Source organism: Micrasema longulum, unplaced genomic scaffold, assembly GCF_059751315.1.
Source record: "Micrasema longulum isolate JH-2025_06_02 unplaced genomic scaffold, ASM5975131v1 h1tg000177l, whole genome shotgun sequence".
Taxonomy (NCBI): Eukaryota; Metazoa; Arthropoda; class Insecta; order Trichoptera; family Brachycentridae; genus Micrasema; species Micrasema longulum.
In genome coordinates, this window is record NW_028277382.1 from 631,596 (window position 1) to 652,294 (window position 20,699).

Consider the following 20,699-nt stretch of genomic DNA (forward strand, 5'->3'; position numbering starts at 1 on the left):
CAATAACTAATTTCAAATCTAATAATAATTTAAAGTTAAATCATACTGCTGTCATCCTCTTGAATCCTATTAATTTCGTCTTCTCTTTTGGGACCTCCGCCTTCTTTAGATTTTTTTTTGATAAATCGCGCCCGGAATAAATTATATACTTATTTTCATAACACAAATTTATTAAAAATTGCAAAGGGTAATTATTTTTATTTTCACTTGTATTAAACCGACATTACGATTTTAAAATTTCACTAAAATCAAACCATCACTCACTTTGTAATTCCGAGATTCAACAAAATTATTATGGCGTAATAAAAAACGTCGGACCGTGTGACGGAATGGCAAAGACGTTTGCCAAACGTATTGTATTTTCAAGTTCGATTTCCGACCAGGTAATGAATTCATTTTCGAAAGCCTGGGCGGTTGTGTTTACTTACCGCTCCCGAAAATAAATAAACTTTATTTTTAAAACAATATTTTTTGGAAACGCGTACGGGCATTCATTTTTATTTTTACTAATTGAACCGAATAAGTTTGTTTAACTATTAATTTTACTTATTGATCACTCACTTTGTAACACTTCAATATTGTTGTGCAATAAATAAAATTTGGCAAATAACGTTGTGTAATGAAATTATATTTTCTTTAAATTAAAATACTTCACCTGCTAACGGAACAAAAAAACCATTTTTAAAATAACAGGATTGTCACACTAGATCACGAAATTTAAATTTTAAATTTGAACAATTTATTTTTAAAAAGGAAAATTGCCACTCCGGTGCACCACGTTTCAACGAACTTCGGCAAACAGATTTTTATTATTTAAATTGAATTTTTAAAATATATTGCAAAAAACACCTACTTTTTGTTAAAATATTAGCAAAATATGTTATTTTTAATACGTGTGCTTCGTTTGAAATTTCAAAACGAACTGGCGCTGCCCATTTGTAGAAAGAAAAATACGTCATCAGATTTCACAACATTTTTTAAGAAAATGCAACAATAAGTTGTTTTGATGCTCGCTAAAATAAAATTTAACTGCATTACCGTTTTTCTGAAATTATTGTTCAAAATTTCTGAGTATATGATTTTTTTTCGTTAATGTTTTTCATACCATATAAGGACATGTTTATAAGCAAAACAAATAGAAAAATGACTCATTTTCTTGCTCCGTGTTCGAAATGCTCACGATCGTATATAGTTTAAAATTTACATTATGAAGATACGAATATTCGCACAACGCTTTAAATAATACGAAATTAGGGTACTGAATAAAATTAGCCAAGTAATAAATCACTTCGTCTCTCTATTACACTTATTCACGTCTGATGGTGCTATGGACACTGGATTGTTACATCAATTGCAGCGTAAGATTTTCAGTCTTTCGCTTTATATGCCTTGACCGAGACTGTAGAATTTATTTGATGGATTTATTTATTTATATTGCGCCCTATAAATTAATACTTACATACCGTCAACTAAGTAAATAATTCAACCCGAGATCTTGTATATGGTAGCCAAACGCGCGTGAGGTTCTAAGTTTGATTCCCGATAAGAACGATATTGAATATTTATTTAAAATAAAAAAAATACTATAATATCAATTTCATTATTTTCCATGTTTTCACTTAAACTATCGAATGCTTTTTTCTTGCTATTGATTATTCTTAGTGCATAAAAAAAAAATATTTTACTTTTTATTATTTAACAATATGCTCAATTTGTCCAAATGTTTGTAGACAAAGACTGAATTAAATCTTCTAAGGGGTTATTTAGAGTAACTTATTACAACAGATATTTATAACACTTTATATATAGACATAGTTGTATGTAAGTCTAGGTATTTACTGGGCTGATGACCTGTCGTTGATTGGTTTAAACGACCACTGTGTGACATTTACCATTTTGTCAATATTTGAACGTCCACATTTCTTCAACTCTTCCGGCGTTTAGGCGTTGCCTTATCATCATCATTCTCTTTCCGCACCCAATGGTGCATAGAACACTGCGTCGGTATACCAATCGAAGCATATTTTTATCATTTTTGTTACATGGCGGTAAGATGATCTGTTTTACGCTACAGGTACCAGTACGGGGACTATAAATTATTTTAGTGTAAAAACACATTTTTAAATAAAAAATTCATATCAATCATATCAGGAATCAAACCCAAGACATCACGCATGGTAGGCAAACGCGCTGACCACTACACCACGAGGCCAATTTGCGTTGCCTTGTGGGTGAAATAAATCAGTCAGATGAATTTCACTTAGATCAATGAAGGTTTTAGTTCTTTAATTTCACAAAAATCAACAAATGGAAGAATTGAAGAAACACGGATGTTCAAACATAAGAAAAATTGTGGAAGTTCGACGGTGTGTAATGTGGCCACTTTAAACAGCCAATGACAGGTCATAACTTCCATATTTCCTTCTTATCTCTATTGTAACATGTTATTCTCATTATTTACTAAAATATTAAAATTTACAGACCATTTTCTAAAAGCAGTAATTAACTTATGCTGAAAATGGGAATTCAGCTAAAGAGTGAGGTTTGAGTCTCGTATCTTTAATCCCTGAGTCTATAGTACTACCACGGGACCACGACCCGGGTCATGATTGCATTGTTAAAGCTTTTTCAGCTGAGTTTTTAAATAAAAAAATACGGAGATACAAAAAATGCACATTAAGATGTTAAAGAAAAAAAAAAAAAATCACAAACGTACCTGCAACAGATACAGCATTCATAGTGGTGCATAGGGCACTGCATTGATGATCTCGAATTGCAGCGAAGATAAGGTGCATACACTTCGCATATCTATTTTTAAGTTATTTATCGGTGTTGAAATATCAATACTCAGCAATTTTGTGAGTTTGTCCAATTTTTTGTAGAGAAGGATTGGATTCAACTCCCCGGGGAGCTGTTTATGTAAACATATTACAACAGAGACGAATATCATTTTAGAGAAGATAATAAAGAAGTCCAGGCATCTACAGGACTTATGACATATCATTGGCTGGTTTTAGGGGTCACTTTACACATTGTGCACCATTCACCATTCTGCCCATATTTGAACATCTATTTTCCTTTAATTCTTTCATCTGTTGATGTTTGTGAAGATATTGTTTGTGTTTGTTTGCCTTTGCAGGTCTTTAGCTGAAACCTTTATTTATACAGGTGAGATTTATCTAATTGAATTATTTCACCTACATACTGGGCAAGGCCTGAAACTTTTTTTTTTCAACTTCTATACTTCTTATGGACCAGGTGAATTCATAAACAATATTTAGAGTTTCTCCAAATTTTGTAGACAAGGGCTAAATTTAAAAACCTGAAAAATTATATAAATTGAAAAAAAAACATAAAAAAAGGTTTCAGCTCTTTAACTTCACAAACATCAGCAGATGAAATATTTTAAGTATTTAATATAGATTATTAAATATGGGCAGAATGGTGAATGTTGAACAGTGTGTAAAATGGCCACTTAAGCCAGCCAATGACAGGTCATAATCCCTGTAGATGCCTAGACTTCTGTATTACCTTCTCTAAAATGATCTTCGTCTCTGTTGTAATATGCTTATATCAACACTCTTCTATAAAAATTTAAACATACCCACTTAAAATATTGAATATATTCTCGATCTGAACCTAATAGTAAATAGGACACCTCACTGGTACACCCAACTCTATCTGTGGGTACACCAATCGCAGCGTATCTTGATTGTTTTTTGTTACATGAAGGTAAGGTGATCAATCTTACGCTCCAGGTGCTACTACACTACACAGGTAAAATACCTTTTAAAATAAAAAAAATGTGTCAACCATATCGGGAATCCAGCCAGTGACGTCATGCATGGTAGGCAAACGCGCTAACCACTAAACCACGAGGCTGACCAGGTGCATTTTGACAGTTTTAGAACTCAGTCATTGCGAAATTTTTCAACAACAACAAACCATCACGCCGTTTCCCCGTAGGGGTAGGCAGAGAGGATAGAACGCCATCACACTCTATCTTGGCATCCAGACCTCGCTTTCTCTACATTCATACATCTTCTTATGCACGCACGCCGATTATTCCTACTTTTGACATGTCCATCTTCAAGTATTTGATGAACTTGATCGTGCCATGTCTTTCTCGGTCTTCCTCGTTTTCTGCATCCATCAACATTTGCATCGTAGATCCTTTTAGTCGTTCTTTCGCTGTCCATTCGCTCTACATGTCCAAACCAACGCAGCACCCCATTCTTAATTCTGTCAATAATGCATGTCTCAGCCTTACACACTTCACGGATCTCGACATTTGTGCACCTATCATACATCGTTTCACCACACATTCGCCTGAGGGATCGCATTCCGACAGCATTCAACCTACTTTCATCATTATTTTTCCAATTCCATACTTCTTTTTTCCGTCTTAAAAAATATTTTTCCGTCTTAAAAGTTGTAAAAATTCAAGGAAAAGATAAAATTGCAGCTTATTAAATAAAATAATTATTTTTTCTATAATTTACAAACATATATATAGTTACCTAGCTGACCCGACAGACGTTATCCTGCCCGAACGTTAGCTTACCTGCTATTACATTGAAAGAATACTTTTTATTGATAAGTAGGTACCTAAATACTTGTTTGTGATTGAATTCTAAAACTAAAAATTGTTAATATTAAAAAAATATTAAATTTAAGTAGGTACCTCAATATTTTGCATATGTATATGGGATGTATTTGGGATGAACTTGGATTGGGACGGGTCAGATCAAAGTTTCATATGTTGATCGTTTTTGTGAATATATTGTATACCATTATTTTACTGCCCTTGTTTGTCTTTACGATATAGTTTTACATTCTTTTTGTTCAGTTTCTTGTGTATATATTTCTTTATATTACTGTTGTTATTAGCTTAGGCCGTATTTATAATTTAAAAAAGTAAATGTTATTAAATGCTTGTATATGACCACTAACCGAATTGTCTATGTCTATCGGTTTCGAGACGTACCCGTCTCTTCGTCAGGTTCACGTCCGTTTGTGGAACAACTATGAAACAGGTGTTGGTTTTGCATGTTAGTTTCATTGGTATCCTGACGAAGAGACGGGTACGTCTCGAAATCGGTAGACATAAAAAAGTCGATATAAAAATATTTATTAACACTAAGAAAAATGCGTATTTTTATTTAGTAGAAAAAGCCACGTATTCGAAATTTAACAATCAAATTTGGAACATACTTAATGAATTCCAACCAGGGTAGTATTTTGTAAGTAAATGTACTAACCAAATGACAAACGTTTCAACCAACCAAGGTTTATAGCGAAACCCGTTTCGCTGACCACTATTTTGAATAATAAACAACAAACCCAATGGTCCGTTGAGATCTATGGTAATGAATATTGCTTATAGTTGTACTATTTTCTGCTGAAACCAATTTTGAATCGTATATGTACGCTGTAGCCAATTCATTTATCGAAGGCTGGTCTATTGAGGTCTCAATCAAAACAAAGGAATAAAAAAATACTTTATATTTTTAGTAGATTTATCCTTTCACAGCCCAATTTTTGAAATTCTAATAAAATTATATATTTTTGTGCGTGTTTTTTAATGTACTACTAGAAAAAATATTGTTTTAAAACCAAACATGTCTATGGGGAATTCGAATCCCCCCTTTGGTCCGGCTAGGTTAATACACAACCGTCAAAAATATATAAAATATTATTTTATTCATATATAGTTCATTTATTGCAATGCAAGTGTCACTTAAGGAAAAGAAAATATACTCACGAACTGAACGTGTAAGTGGAGAGTCCTGGACATAGTTTGTAGAAGCGTCTGGCATATGAAAGAGAGAGTTTGATTTAGTAATAAAATCTGACACAAGACATCTTCTGAGTAAGTGAAAAAAACCTTTAGGTTTTTCTTTTTGCTTCTTTTATATTCTGAAAAAAAAATATCTCAATAGAAATCTTTTTACAGTAACTTAAACCAATTACGCTACGGCGCCTGTCAAAATAAATATATCACCAATTTGTCTTCAGACCGATAACGACGAGAACATTCTACATAGGGCAGACATGTCTGAGATGTGTAATCGTGATAACAAACCAATTATTTAGCATCGCTATTAATTATGTCAAATTACAACCCCTAACACTAATTTCAAGCAGAATATAAATCATAATTTGGTTAGACATGTAAACTGTATTATTTTGTATTATATTGTAAATAATCTCATGTATTATTTTAAGCTTATAACAACAGGGATAAAAAAAAATTGAGAGAAGGAATACAAATCGTCGCGTTGGGGAAACAAGGGTCTATCTGCCAATTTATGTTTTTTTTACGTTGAAATTTTGTATTAAAATTTCAAAGAAAAATAAAATCTATTTTTAATTATTACTAATTTATTTATTTAAAAAAAAAGAATTATTAGCGTTCTTATAATTAACCCTAATATTTCAATTTTGGTGGCCATGTTCAACGAGTTGTAAATAACTCAATATTAGAAAATGGAAATCAAGTTGGGGTAGAGTGGGGTTTGAACCTCGGACCTCCGGCCCGTGAGTCCGCAACACTAGCTACGGGACCACAACCTGATTATATTAAGACAAAATCAATAAAAACTATTAGATAAAATGATGTCTTCATTTCAAACTGTCATGCCTGAAAAAAATTATGAACCCACATAGAACCTTGTTTCCGCAACGTGAAATGTCCAGGCATTTACAGGGCTAAAATTATGTTACTGGTTGGTAAAGTGGCCACTTTACTCACTGTGGAACATTCACCATTGTGTCTTTCTCATATTTTTTTATGGACCAGTAAATCAGTAATATGGAACATACACAGTTTAATTTAAAAAATAGCGTTACATATTTAGATTTTTTTTTTAATTGACTCCTCAATATTAAAAGTTTCTGACCTGAACAAGATTTTCAGCCAAATCTAAAACTGAATTTCGGATTCTGTTTTCGTTTCGGTTGAAACCGAATCGAAAATATATCTTAATAAGTTAAAAGCCATGCCAGAACGCCCAAAATTATCAATATATTTATTTTTATTACAATCTACTTTTATATATTTTGTTAATGTTACAACTGAAACTTACCGAAAAAGAGACTAGCTTTTGTGCGTGGAGAGCGACTTACACTGTTATAGTTATTTAGCAATATTGTTAAGAAATTATTTGTAACGTCATTAAATTATCTTGAACATCTCTGTTTTTAAAGTAACATATTTTTTGAACCACCGTGGTATGGCTAAACTCCGTTAAGAAATAGTAAAAGTGTTTTTTTAATAACTTTTCGTTTTTTAAAAAAAATCTGCAAAAATGCGGCCGTTCACGTGAGTAACACCGTGTAAAGATCCGAGTTTGTCCGACAAAATTGGCAAATTATTAAGTTTTTTTTTTCGTTTCCTCAATAAGGTTTAAAAAAAAAAAAACAGAATTTTTTTTATAAGCATTGATCAATCCACTTGTATTCACTACACACTCTTGCATACACACAATACTCATACACCCATACATATATGCACACACTCTTACACACCCTAAATTTATATACTCACCATAACTAACATGTACAACAATAATAAAACGGATACACTATATAAGAGTAAGCATTATTTTTTATTTATGCTATTTTATTGTGACTATTATGACTACATTTAAGTTTGTAAGTGAAAATTCTTGATGGAAGTTCATTGTAATTTATTATATAAATAAAATACGTTCTCCATTACTTTACCCATTGTAATATAACTTTACTAATGACTTTTTACCCTTTGTTTTTCAGAAATCATAATTTGCAAAATCACACTCATGAAGGATGGGACACTAAAAATAAAATAAAATAAAATAATTAAACTCATTAAAATAGCATTATATCAACTCATTAGTTAATTCGAAGAAAAAATTTTGATAATGATCCTTAAGATATAAAAAACTTTGTTCAATTTACTTTCATATAACTTTGAATTATCTATCTTTACCTTTATTTATTATTTATTTATTTAAATTTTTATTCCAGTAAAATGGCTATAAAGTGCAGAGCCAATTCTACCATATGAACATATAAACATGAACATAAATATAAATATAAACAAAAATATAACAATAAACATAAATATAACAATAAACATAAATATAACAATAAACATAAATATAACAATAAACATAAATATAACAATAAACATAAATATAACAATAAACATAAATATAAACATAAAATAAAATTTTATATTGCAGCACTTATGGTGGTCTTAACATATCGCGCCATCGCTTGAACAACGGTGATTGGATCCACTCTGCAGTGGCTTGGAGAATTTCGTTATTAGACTTTTTTAGGCGTCCCCATAGGCTCCAGGCTCTTTGGCGAAGCAGGGCAGCGAAGGTTTCATTTCATTTCATTTTTTTTTTTTTTTTTTTTGCACCACAACAGGCCAGGAGGCCCAATTACAGTGGTGAATTACATTACAGAACAACCAGGCTTGAGAAAATTCACATTTTTTAATTTTTGTGTTCTCACCGGGAATCGAACCCGGAACCTTCCGTGCGTGAGTCAAGCGTCTTGACCACTACACCACGGAGGCCGCCGTCCAGCTGTAAACATTTCAGAGGCACTGCAGTACCTAGGCAATCCGAATAATTGTCGGTATGAGTTGTTATACGTGATCCTTAATTTATTCCACGCTTCTTGCGTATAGTTGTTCCAAAGTTCCGCTGTATACATGGACGTCAAATACGAAGTAAATATGATTTTCTTCACTTCGTTACTGCATTGAAAGAAGCGTCTCGCTAGCATAGAGGCCCTGACATTAATGGCTTTTCTCTGTCTCTCTATGTCCTGATCGTCTTTACAATTATCAGTCAGTATGTGCCCTAGATATTTGACTTTTGCAGTTACCATTAAACTGTTGTTGTCTACGAATACAGGTGGTGATGGATTCACGAACTCAGAAAGTGACGTCTTGTGTTTAAATATAAGTAAGGCAGATTTTTTTGCATTGTATATCATATTGTGGTCAATTGCATATTTTTCGCAAATATTGAGCAACAATCTCATACTATTAATAGATGGAGTCAATAATACCATATCATCTGCATAACTAATATTGTTAGCGCAGACGCCGTTAACATGACATCCGACTTTGGATAAATTAAGAAGCACGGTGAGATCATCCATATATAAATTAAAAAGTGCCGGAGACAGACAATCTCCTTGTCGGACTCCACATTTCAAATAAAAAGGCGAAGATGTAGCATCTCCCCATTTTACAATATTTTCCTGTTGTGTGTGCCAGTACAAGATGGAATTCCTTTCTTCTCCATTTTATTCAATAATATTTTATGATTTACGAGGTCAAATGCTTTGTTTTGTATAAATACCTTGAACTCCTTAATAAAGATACCAGTCTCGAAGATGTCGCGAAAGCGATGAAACCGGTCACTGGATATTCCAAATCCAAATTTAAGCAATAAATCTGCCAACGTGCTTTTATTTTGCATAAGCAATTGTTTGTCCTATGGTTAAAAAATAAATAAAAGATACGTTAAAGAAAACATTTTGTAGCAAAATGTTTCTATGCTTAAAATACTACTACCAAATATCAAAAACAGACATTTTAAATATCTTTCACTACACACACTGATGCTTATTTGATTTTTATATGATAGTTCAACAGATCAAAATTGGTCTAGTTTATTCATTTCATATTTGATTGTCAAGAATGTAAACATGATAGTCTCGTATATAAATCATTTTAATCACGTCTTCAAATAAATAACGAACGAAAGGTTAAATTATACTGTCTTGGCGAAAAATTTCCTCTGAAATAAATGTATAAAATATTTCACGAAAGCCCATAACAAGCTTAGAAGACAAGTTTTCCAAGGGGATACTATGATTTATATGTGAAATATATGGGATAATCTTTTCACGCTACAACGAGAAGGCAAAGGCCCGGTTAATGGTAGAAAGCAATGATGCGTGGTCACCCAAATGTATTTGCCTACTGAAACTCAGAATCTTTCAGAGGATTCTGAAAACTACGAGTGAGATGCGTCGCTGGTTTCAGGAAATCATAAGGGTTCTATCTGAAAGGGCTGCTGTTTAAAAGTAATAAAATGATGCAATGGGTGCAAAAGGATTTATTTTCATTTTACCGACCCTTTTTCGTAGGATAGTAAGGGAATTTGACAAAAAGATGAAGGGAAATATTTGAATTGTTGGTTGAATTCACTGCTAATAAATTTGAGTATTTACGTAATATTCTTCGAAGTGAACAAATCATTTTATTTCAGACACGATTTTGGTATTCAAATAGTAGCCACTTTTTTTGTCTTATTAAGTTACAACAATATTGACGTTTAATAAAGATATTAAATGCGTGGTATTTTTTTTTTGGTTTTTTAATTGTTTATTTGTTCTAAAAATAATACAAACATTAAAATATGTGAATGTCTGTATATTAGTTTATGTCAAATAATAATTCAATTCAAAATGAAATTTAAAGATAACTTAAGTGTGCATTTTCGACTTCTTCTACTGTTTGCATTTAATCGAGATAACAAAGCTGCGAAAGCTTCTGGTGATATTCGCGAAGCGTACGGTGAAGATCTATGAATTATTGACTAATTTGATGTAAAATAATAAAGATGAATACATTTAATTATTTATTTATTCATATTATTCTCTTACAAACGATAATCAATAATAAAAATCCTGTGACCTCACTGGGGTTACCCGTGCCGAGTACAATTAACAATATACTTTTTTGAAATGTTTTTACATTAGAGAAAAAACAAAAAAGACTAACTTAATAAACAAAGATAATTAACACAATATTCACCGTTTTAAAAACAAGGTATATATGTACATCTATATTATTTATATTACAAAACGCACAATGAAAATAACAAAAACCTAACATAAGCCATACACTTGTGGAGTGGTTGATTCAATTTTGGTTTGGGCGAATGAGACAATCCATTTTACTTCTACCTAGCTCCACTACCTATTTTTTACAGCCTTTTTAAACATTTTCTCGTTACTAATTGTTTTAATTGATAGTGGAAGTGGGTTATAGATTTTAATTGAATAATACTCAAAATACTTTTGTCCGAAAGTAGTATTAGTTTGTATTTGTATAAGTTGTCTTTGTATTGAGGATCTGGTGATTATATTATTTGTTTGTGATGTATTATAGGGGATATGTCTTTCATTTGAGTGAGAGTAGTTTTTGAATTAAGTTTAAGCGTATAATTATTTTGGTGTCTTAAGTTGTGATTTGTGGAATATTTCTTCAGTAGATGTGTGTATCGGGACTTGAGTACTCAAGGACTAGAGTATTAATTTAAATATGGATTTTTGTGCAGCAAATACACCATTTAAAACTGTGTCACTTGCACCACCCCAACCAATTAAAGTCAAATTTGTTGCATTTTTGTGTAGTGTCCTTTTATTTTATTTACTTGGATAAAAACAAAACAAACTTATTCTAACACCCAATATTTTCAGGCGTCACCTAGTAAGTAAACAAACTCAACCAGATAAATCTCTGCCACATCTATAAACATTTTAACACTTTTATTTTTAAAAATCAACAAATAGAAGAGGTGAGAAAATGTGCATGTTTAAACAAAGGCAAAATGGTGAATGTTACGTAGTGTGTGAAATAGCCACTTAAACGAGCCAATAACAGGTTCTAAGCCCTTTAAATGCCTAGACTTCAATGTTCCTTTCTCAAAAATGTTTTCCCTCTCCGTTGCAATAAATTTACAATTATCGGCTCTTTTTAAAGAAGTTTATTTTTAGTATGTTTGGAAGAATAAAAATGGACGTATAAAGCACATTCTGTTGGTCCAATTTTCGGAAATTTTTCCTAATAAATCCGGTGTAATTTCTTAAAAGTTTCGTTTTATTAGTACGAGTACATTGGCCTTCAATACTTTTCAAGTTGCTGTATGACGTTGAAATCAAAGTACTTATGCAGTGCCTTATGCACCTCTACGTGCAAATAGGGAAATAATAATGTTAATGATACATTTTATATAGTTTTTTTTACGTAGTAATTGAAACTAAAATAAAACGCCATTTGGTTGGTTAGCAGACATTCCTATTGGGCAATAAGCGCGCCAACACACAAATCAAATTTTTAGAAACACAAATAAGCTTATAAATTGAAATAAAATATTTAAAATTATCCTGGTATAATAGTTCATGTTTTGAAATTAAATACAATTTTTTTGAAGTAAATAATTTTACCAAACGAGAGTCAATATTAGCATTAATCATCGCGTTACTGTGGTTAATGTTAAAATATTCTTAATATTATTTTGTAAAAAAATAAGGAGGTGCTTTTCAACATAGTTTTATTTCTTTAATTTTATTTTTGTTCAGTTTCTTGCACATATGATTCTTGGTAAGACCGTTGTAGTTGGCTGAGGCCGTACAAATACACAAACATTGCATGTGTAGTTCTGGACAATATTAACGAGAATTCTTAAAGCCGTTATAAATTTATACAAACAAAAATAATGATAATTATGATCTACAGAGAGACGTTTTGTAGTTGCGTGGGTAGTGTCGAGGACTTCAAAGCTGGAGATCTGATGTTTAAATTCACCCGTACCACAATTTTTCCCATTTTCTATTACGGCTTTTAGCGACATAAAAAAATGGTCCAAAATATCAAAATTTGGGAAAGAGCGCAAAAATTCATTTTTATAAAAAAATTAAAAATAAATTGAAGTAATCAATGAAGAAAGGCCAAGGTCCTTACTTATGATCCTGGTATAAAGTTACGCTAGGCTAGAGGATGGGAATACCAGCCTTAATCTACCACTATAATATATATATATTTGTTTTTTATTACATATAATTACTATATTATTTATGTTTTTCTTTTTTTTTTCATTTCATTTCAATTTTTTTGCACCACAACAGGCCAGAAGGCCCAATTACAGTGGTAAATTACATTACAGAACAACCAGGCTTGAGAAAAATCACATTAAAAATTTGTTTTGTGTTCTCACCGGGAATCGAACCCGGAACCTTCCGTGCGTGAGTCAAGCGTCTTGACCACTACATCACGCAGGCCGCATGTTTAAGTAACATGTATTCTTGGCACATATATCCATTAATATTTGCATAATAAAGATTTTTTATCTCTTACATTTGATTAGCTAGGCATTTAAAATTAAGCAGTTCTAGTTTTTCTTTTTTATGTTATTGTTTTATTCGTATAGGACTACTTATTTATTTATTTTAAAGAAACAAACAGTCGACAATGAAACAATAACATTTTTTTTAAATACAGTGAAAAGACAGACCAGCAAAGTTTCTTTATAAAAATCATACAAATTATTAAATTGTGTTACAACAAAAGGATGTGTTTATGTGTATTTGTATGAGAGTGATTGTAGATGTGTGTTTATGTGTATAAGTGTGGGAGTAAGTGTTCAAGAGTGTGCATCTTTAAATAGTAAGTGCGATCGTATCGCAGCCAGAAATAATAAGTCTTAATTTATTTTTAAATAAATTAAGGAGCATGTAAAATATATTAAAAGATGAAAAAAAAACATTTAGGTTGGAGCAAGAACGATAGAGGATAGAGTGTTGTGCATAGTAAGTGCTGCAGACTGGCAGATGGAACAAATAATTAAAATACCTAGATTATAAAAACAATAAAACGCTTTGTACTTACAGCCAATTTGCCAAACAAAATACATTTTTTACCCTTGAAAATAGACGCACTGTATTTGAATTATGCTATTTATATAAATTATTTTTTTATTTTCAATATTTTCTATGTTTGTTATTATGAGCTCCGCACAAGGGGTGCAAACTCAAAATTACTACGTACAAAAATGTTGTATAAAGTTTTTAATGTATTTGGTTTTTTAAAAGGTTTGGAAATTCTAAAAGTGAAGCCCAGCATTTGGTAAGCCTTTTCAACAATAGAATTTATATGAGACCCGAACAGCAATCTTTTATCAAGAATAACTCCTAAGTCTTTTATCTCGCTACACCGTGATATGGAATTATCTTTGATCATATAATTGTGCGTAAAAAAATTGTACTTTTAGTAAATGTCATTGAATTACATTTTTAGGTATTTTGAGGTACAATTTTGAAATACTTCGAGGCACAATTAATTTTTATTACAGTAATCAAATAGACTATCAAGATCTTCTTGGATATTTACACATTGAGGTATATCGTCCTTAAAATCTCAATAAAATCTCCATCTTTGAACAGGCTGAGCCACGTAAGATGGAGAATATCATAAAAAAAGAAAATTTTGTTTTCATTTTACATGAATTAGTTTTATATTGATTACCTGTTATTAAGTATGTATACTAATTGTTTGCAATAAATTAATAAAATAAATAAAATGGATGGTATTTTCAACCTTATTCTATCATAACTTCTAGGCACAACTTTATTTTTTTATTTTATTTATTTATTTAACTTTTTGTACATAATGTTATTTGTACATTGGCGGACTTATTGCCAAATGGCAATTTCTTCCAACCAACCAATAAAATAAAAGTTTTATTTTTATATTTCACGTTACAGAACATATTCGATAGAAATATAAAAGATTAATAAGTTAAATATATAAAAATAGAAAAAAACGTATTTGTTTATAAATTACCTTAAGTCAAAACTATTACTCAATGGGAAAAAGGAAAAAAGAGGAAAAAGGAAAGGAAGAGAGATTAAGGAAGAGAAAGGAGATGTTTCTTCAGACGTGATTTAAACAGAGATAATGTAGTAACATCTTTGTTGGTGGATGGGAGATGATTCCACAGTCGAGCCGCATGGACACTATATGAGTTAGAGAAGAAAGAGGAATTGTGGATGGGTATTAAGAGAGTGCCTTGAGAATTAGAATGAAGAGGCAAACCATGAACTGATAAGCGTTGACATTTTTCACGCAGGTATATAGGAGCGTTAGGACTATGAAGTACATTGAACAGAAGTGAGAGGGAGTGATAGTCTCTCCGCTGTCTAATTTTGAGCCATTTCAGTTGCCTACGATAATCAGAAATGTGTTCATATTTCCTAAGACCAAAAATGTACCTTATGCATGTATTCTGAAGTCGTTCAAGTTTATCGAATTGCTCACAGCTTAAATCAGTCATGGAAACATCAGCGTAATCTAGAATGGGTAGTAGTAATGCTTGTACAATGGTACATTTAGTATTGATGGGTAAGAATTTTTGCAACCTTATAAGTTAATACCACGTTTATAAGTAATAAGTAAGGCCCTTATAGTTTTAACGGTACTAAACAATAAAACATAAAAATATTTAAAGAGGAAAATAAAATGGATAGCAATTAAGGAAACGATAGATTATTAAATTCAATGAATTATTGAGTTCGCAGAACATAAAAAAACTTCGATCATTCTATAATTTAAAATGTATGTGGTTTACCTTTATAAATGGACAACGGTGATACCCCGTTCTTTTTCAAGTTTTATGCCTCTATTTGATTTTTTACTATCCCAGCGGAAAACAGATAGGGAAGTCGTAAATAAATGAATATCCCAAAAGATATTGTCGAAACCTATTACTAAGAAGAGAGGGGGTAGTAAATTCACAAAATATGATGCAGTGATAAAGATATCTATATTCCTATAGTCCAATCATATTTTATTGCTCCTTTCTATTTCTATTTTACTAGAGCGCCAGATGTGATGTGAACAATCGGTTATGACGATATTTCAAATCGGTTGTTTGATATTCGATTATTTTTGAAAAGGAATGATTATTTATTTTTATTTCATTTAATTGAAAAGCCAATAGACATTAATAAATTTATGCCATACAGTTATATTATAAATACATCATAAAATCCAACTAGAGGCTTTCACATAATATTGTTATTGTAAATGTTATCACATAAAAATTATACATTACATAAAATAACTAATCATACACAACTTTAATAAGTTATTATTCCTAAATTCCACACAAGTCATGGTCAAAATAGCTTTGTCTTCAAAGGTGTAAAAAATTATAATAATCTTCCCAATGAACTAAAACTATTAAAAAAAAAATATCAATAAATAAAGAAATTTATTGAACACGTGTAAAAACTACATAAAATTTTAATTATTATGAATGTTTTTTTTATTTTTTTTATATATCCGATATTTTAATTTTTTTCTCATGTAGGTACTCGTATTAAAAATAATATAAACTCTTATAATAAACAATAAACAACTACAACAGTGTAAGTCACTCTTCAAGCACAAGAGTTAGTCTCTTTTTTGGAGAGTTACAGTGATAACATTTACTAGATGTGCAAAAGTAGATATGTGTAGATTTTTTAAAAAAACGTGTACCTTTTATGAAATTTATTATTAAAAAATAAATAAAAAAATGTAGATGTAATACATATTAAAAATAAATCTACTTTTGAATATTGGTCACACAGTTGCACGTTGTAATATAATATTATATTATATTACAACTATTGTTGATCATACAGTGTACACTTATTATGTACCTACATACAGAACTGCACATTACCTGCAAAATATAGGGTACGGATTCAAGGCGCAACATCATAACTTGATTTTGTTAGTAAATTTCATTTTAAAATGAAGTTAAAGATATGTTTTTAATATCAATACAATTTAACTGATGATAACGCATACTATTGCAGGTTCTATTAATATATGAATTTTGAATTTTAATTATTTTTATTTTAAAACAAATTAAAAAAAATTAAACTTATTTGACCAGTCGGTTTAAGTTTAAATCCAGCCTTTTGCCCACAAAAATTTAGGCAAACTCAAAATGGTGAAGGAAAATATTATATAAATCACAAAAAAAACGTTTTTCAATAACAATTGATCACCGGAAAATTAAATTGACAAATTGATTTTATGGTATGATTTGCAGCACGCTTGATATTTTTTACTAGAATGGCGCCGTATAAATCACCCATATTCAGAAATTTATTTCGAAGAATTAGTAATCGTTTGTAGATGAAAACAGAAAAAAACTAAACTGTCTTTGCCGGAAAAAGCAAAATTTTATTGCCAAAAATAAGCGGAACTGTTATCGTTCACATATCACAATAGAGATGGAAAACATTTAAGAAAGACAATATACATAAATAACATTATTAGACAATTTTATTTTAGACGTATCAGGAGCCTTATGCTGGAAAGATATGACATTTTGTCACCCACTCGACAATAGTCGATTAAGCATCTCGATTACTTTGTCATAATGCTATTTTTGAAAACCCTCCGACAATTTAATTACAAAGACGAATGAGAAATTGGCAACACTAACAAATCCGTATTTATCTATGGCTCTCCTGCCACACGTAAACTTTTATTGTTTCTTGTCAGACTTCTTCCATGAAATATTTTGTGTATGGAATATTATAAAAAAATTAAGGAAATGTTTTACTGAGACACTGCAACATTTATAATTGTTACTTGCCTTTGACATGACACACATCTAAATGTTATTAGAAATATTTAATATGCATTTAATGGATTTTGTATAATAAACGAGTGTATTTCGAATACGACGAGCGATAAAATAATTTTAAAATCATGTTTCTAGTGAAACTTCATTTGATAATGGATCGAAAATAAGTACAGTTGTATTTGTTGCAAATTTGTTTATACGTCATCATTATAATATTGATCAGTGTTGTAAATTTTAGGTTAAATACAACAAAAATACGTACTCGTCATTCAAACATTAATGCCGATCGTTTTACAAGAAGAAAGTTTGAAAGCTGAAGTTACGATGTCGCATTCGATTGTCAATGTCGAGTGTTTTGGGGCACTAGAGATAAAGTCGATTGGTTTTCAACCGACTGCATTCGTATGGGTGGTTCAAGAATGCTGTCACTCACACGAATTACGGAAGTTGCATACGATTCTAAAGACGAATGAGTCCAGCATAATGTCCGTGATCCACTTTTGGGACAGCAGTAAACAAAGAAGGCAGCAAAAATAATAACCCGATATTTCTGTAGCGTAAATTATTGTGTTAAAAAAAACAAACAACTTTGGCTACGAGGCATTTCTCTGCGGTAAGGTCCAAAGAATCTTTATAGTCCGGGAGGTAGCGTTGCAATTTAGGTAGTGCTTTTACGCCGATCGATTGTTCTCTTTATCGATAGATCTGGTATGACTAATAATGATGGTGTTTTTTGCAAATTGAAAAATACCATTTTTGTGATCGACACTTTTCAGAAAGTAATTTTTACAGTTTTATTATATGAAAGAGGTCTGGCTGCTTTTAGCAGAACTTAGAATTGATCTTACTGCACCCAAAAACAATACCATCTTATTTTTCCGAAATTGTGGACTGGCTGTTTTCTGCATAACTGCGTTCAATTATGCGTCAGCTGCTCGCTTGAACTTGTAAAAAAAGTGATAGTACGCCGGCTGAAACTTAAAAAAAAAATAGTAAACATCATGGTGAGTTGAAAAGAATTCGTCAGCTGCATAGTGAAGGAGGGCTAATGCGTCTCATACCATTTTTTTCGTTCACTGCGCAAATATAACGCAAAGCCTAATTTAATTTTGAAGGTAACGTTAAAATAATAAAACACAATATAGAACAGAAAATTTTATTTTGAATGACGTATAACCTTTACAATTTTAGTTAAATTTTCGTCCTTATTTTTTAATTTGAGGGAAACCAACTTGTTTTGTCTTTTTGAAAACCATTCCAGTCTGATGATGTTCCAAGTGCTAAGAAACCGGTTAATCATCCGTCAAACTAAGGATAAAATGTATCTTGAATATTTATTTGACTCTATAAAGTCATTTTATTACCTAAATTGAATCTAAAACAGCGGCTGGACGAAAAAATAAAGATCGATTACGAATCATTACTACGGCTACTTTAAAATCTCTGCACAGTAGAGCGGGCCGATATATTTTTTTCCTAATTTCAAAATGAAAAATTTGACTTTTGGATTACTCAAAATGCAAAAAATATTTTAAAAAAACATTTGAAACTAATGTTGGGCCTCAACCAGAGCTTGAAGTTTTAGAAAAAGTCAGTTTTTTGCGCTAAACCAGCTGTTATTTCGTATTTACGTAAGAAAATTAGTCCAATTAAATTTTATAATGTCCATAAAACCTTTTTAAATAAGCAAATAAAGGCGTGAGTTGCACTTTGTTTTGTAATAAATAGTAATTAGGTAGCATTGTTTTCGTCAATATAAGCTAGGCGCTCATAGGAATCAGTTGCGCGAAGTGTAAACTTTTTGCATTTCGGTAGTTTGCAATGGCCAGGAACAAAAAAAGATGAATCGCGACGTATAAGAGGCGTGGCCAACGGAATGACCGCTGTTGCGGGAATTCAAAATTACAAATCAAAAAATGTATATTTATGTTTCTTTTTTTACTGGACCGCATTTTATGGATCTTTATATATTGATATTTCACAATTGTTATGATATTTTACAATTGTTTTGGGTGAAATTCGCAAATCGAATTCCTGAATCAGATTCAATGTATATAATACATCCTTAATCCTCAATTCTGACAATATTTCTTACTTCGCTTTAAAAATGCACGGGAAAATAGCGCATAGAGCCAATGCAGTCATCGCCACCGGTGCGGACATACGAGTATTAAGAAATCGTGACGGTATCAAGTCTGAGAAGAGAATTGTTTAACATACTGTGCATTAGAGTAGACCGATGATGGACGAAGTTTTTTGTTTTTTTAGACATTAAGTAAAAGGGGTGGTAAAAGTTGCATTTTGGATCATATTGAACGTCAAAATTATTTAAAAAAATATTCCATACTACTTTGGCCCTCAACCGAGGTTTGAAGTTTATAAGATTTACAGAAGATGGTTGAAAGTGACGTTTTACATCTGGCGGAATGGCTGCGTTTAAATAAATTGAGCTTGAATGCAAAAAAGACTCACTACCTTCTATTTGGAAACAAGAGTAATGAATCTATTGATGTCTTTATTGGTGTTGATCGTCTGGAGAAAAAAAATAGCACTAAGTACTTGGGACTGTTAGTGGACTCGCAGCTTACTTGGAATGAACATGTTGAGCGCGTGAAAGGAAAGATTGTCCCTGTAGCTGGAATACTGTACAGATTTCAGAGAATGCTTCCAGTTTCGCTGCTTCGAGCAATCTATTTTTCTATGGTCCATTCGCATTTATCATACCTATGCTGTGTTTGGGGTTTTGCAACTAAGAGCAAAATTTCTGAGGTGCAGATTATTCAGAATAGAGCGATCAGAAATGTGTTTCACCTACCGTATGATACTCATGTAAGGGACATTTATTTTGAAACAAAAATCATGCCTTTTAGCATGCTTTCCTATTTCGAGATAACTGACACTATCATTAATACTACTCTCGACTCAATGCACAGTAACATAAAGCCAGCTTTCATTGGAGACATCCATCGGTACAGTACTCGATCAAAAAACAATATATATATTGGATCTGTGAAGTCTACGAAGTTTGGTACTAGATCTTTACAATACATAGGTTTCAAGGAATTTAATAAATTGCCACAAAAATTTAAAGTACCTATTTCAAAATATAGAAACAGGACGTGCGAATTGAAGAATTATTTTTTCCAGAAGTACTTTGAATAAATAATGTTAGTTTATAGAGAATGCGCATCTTGAACATATACCTTTTAATATTTCACCGTTTTTGCTTGTATATGTAATTTTTAATACTATTTA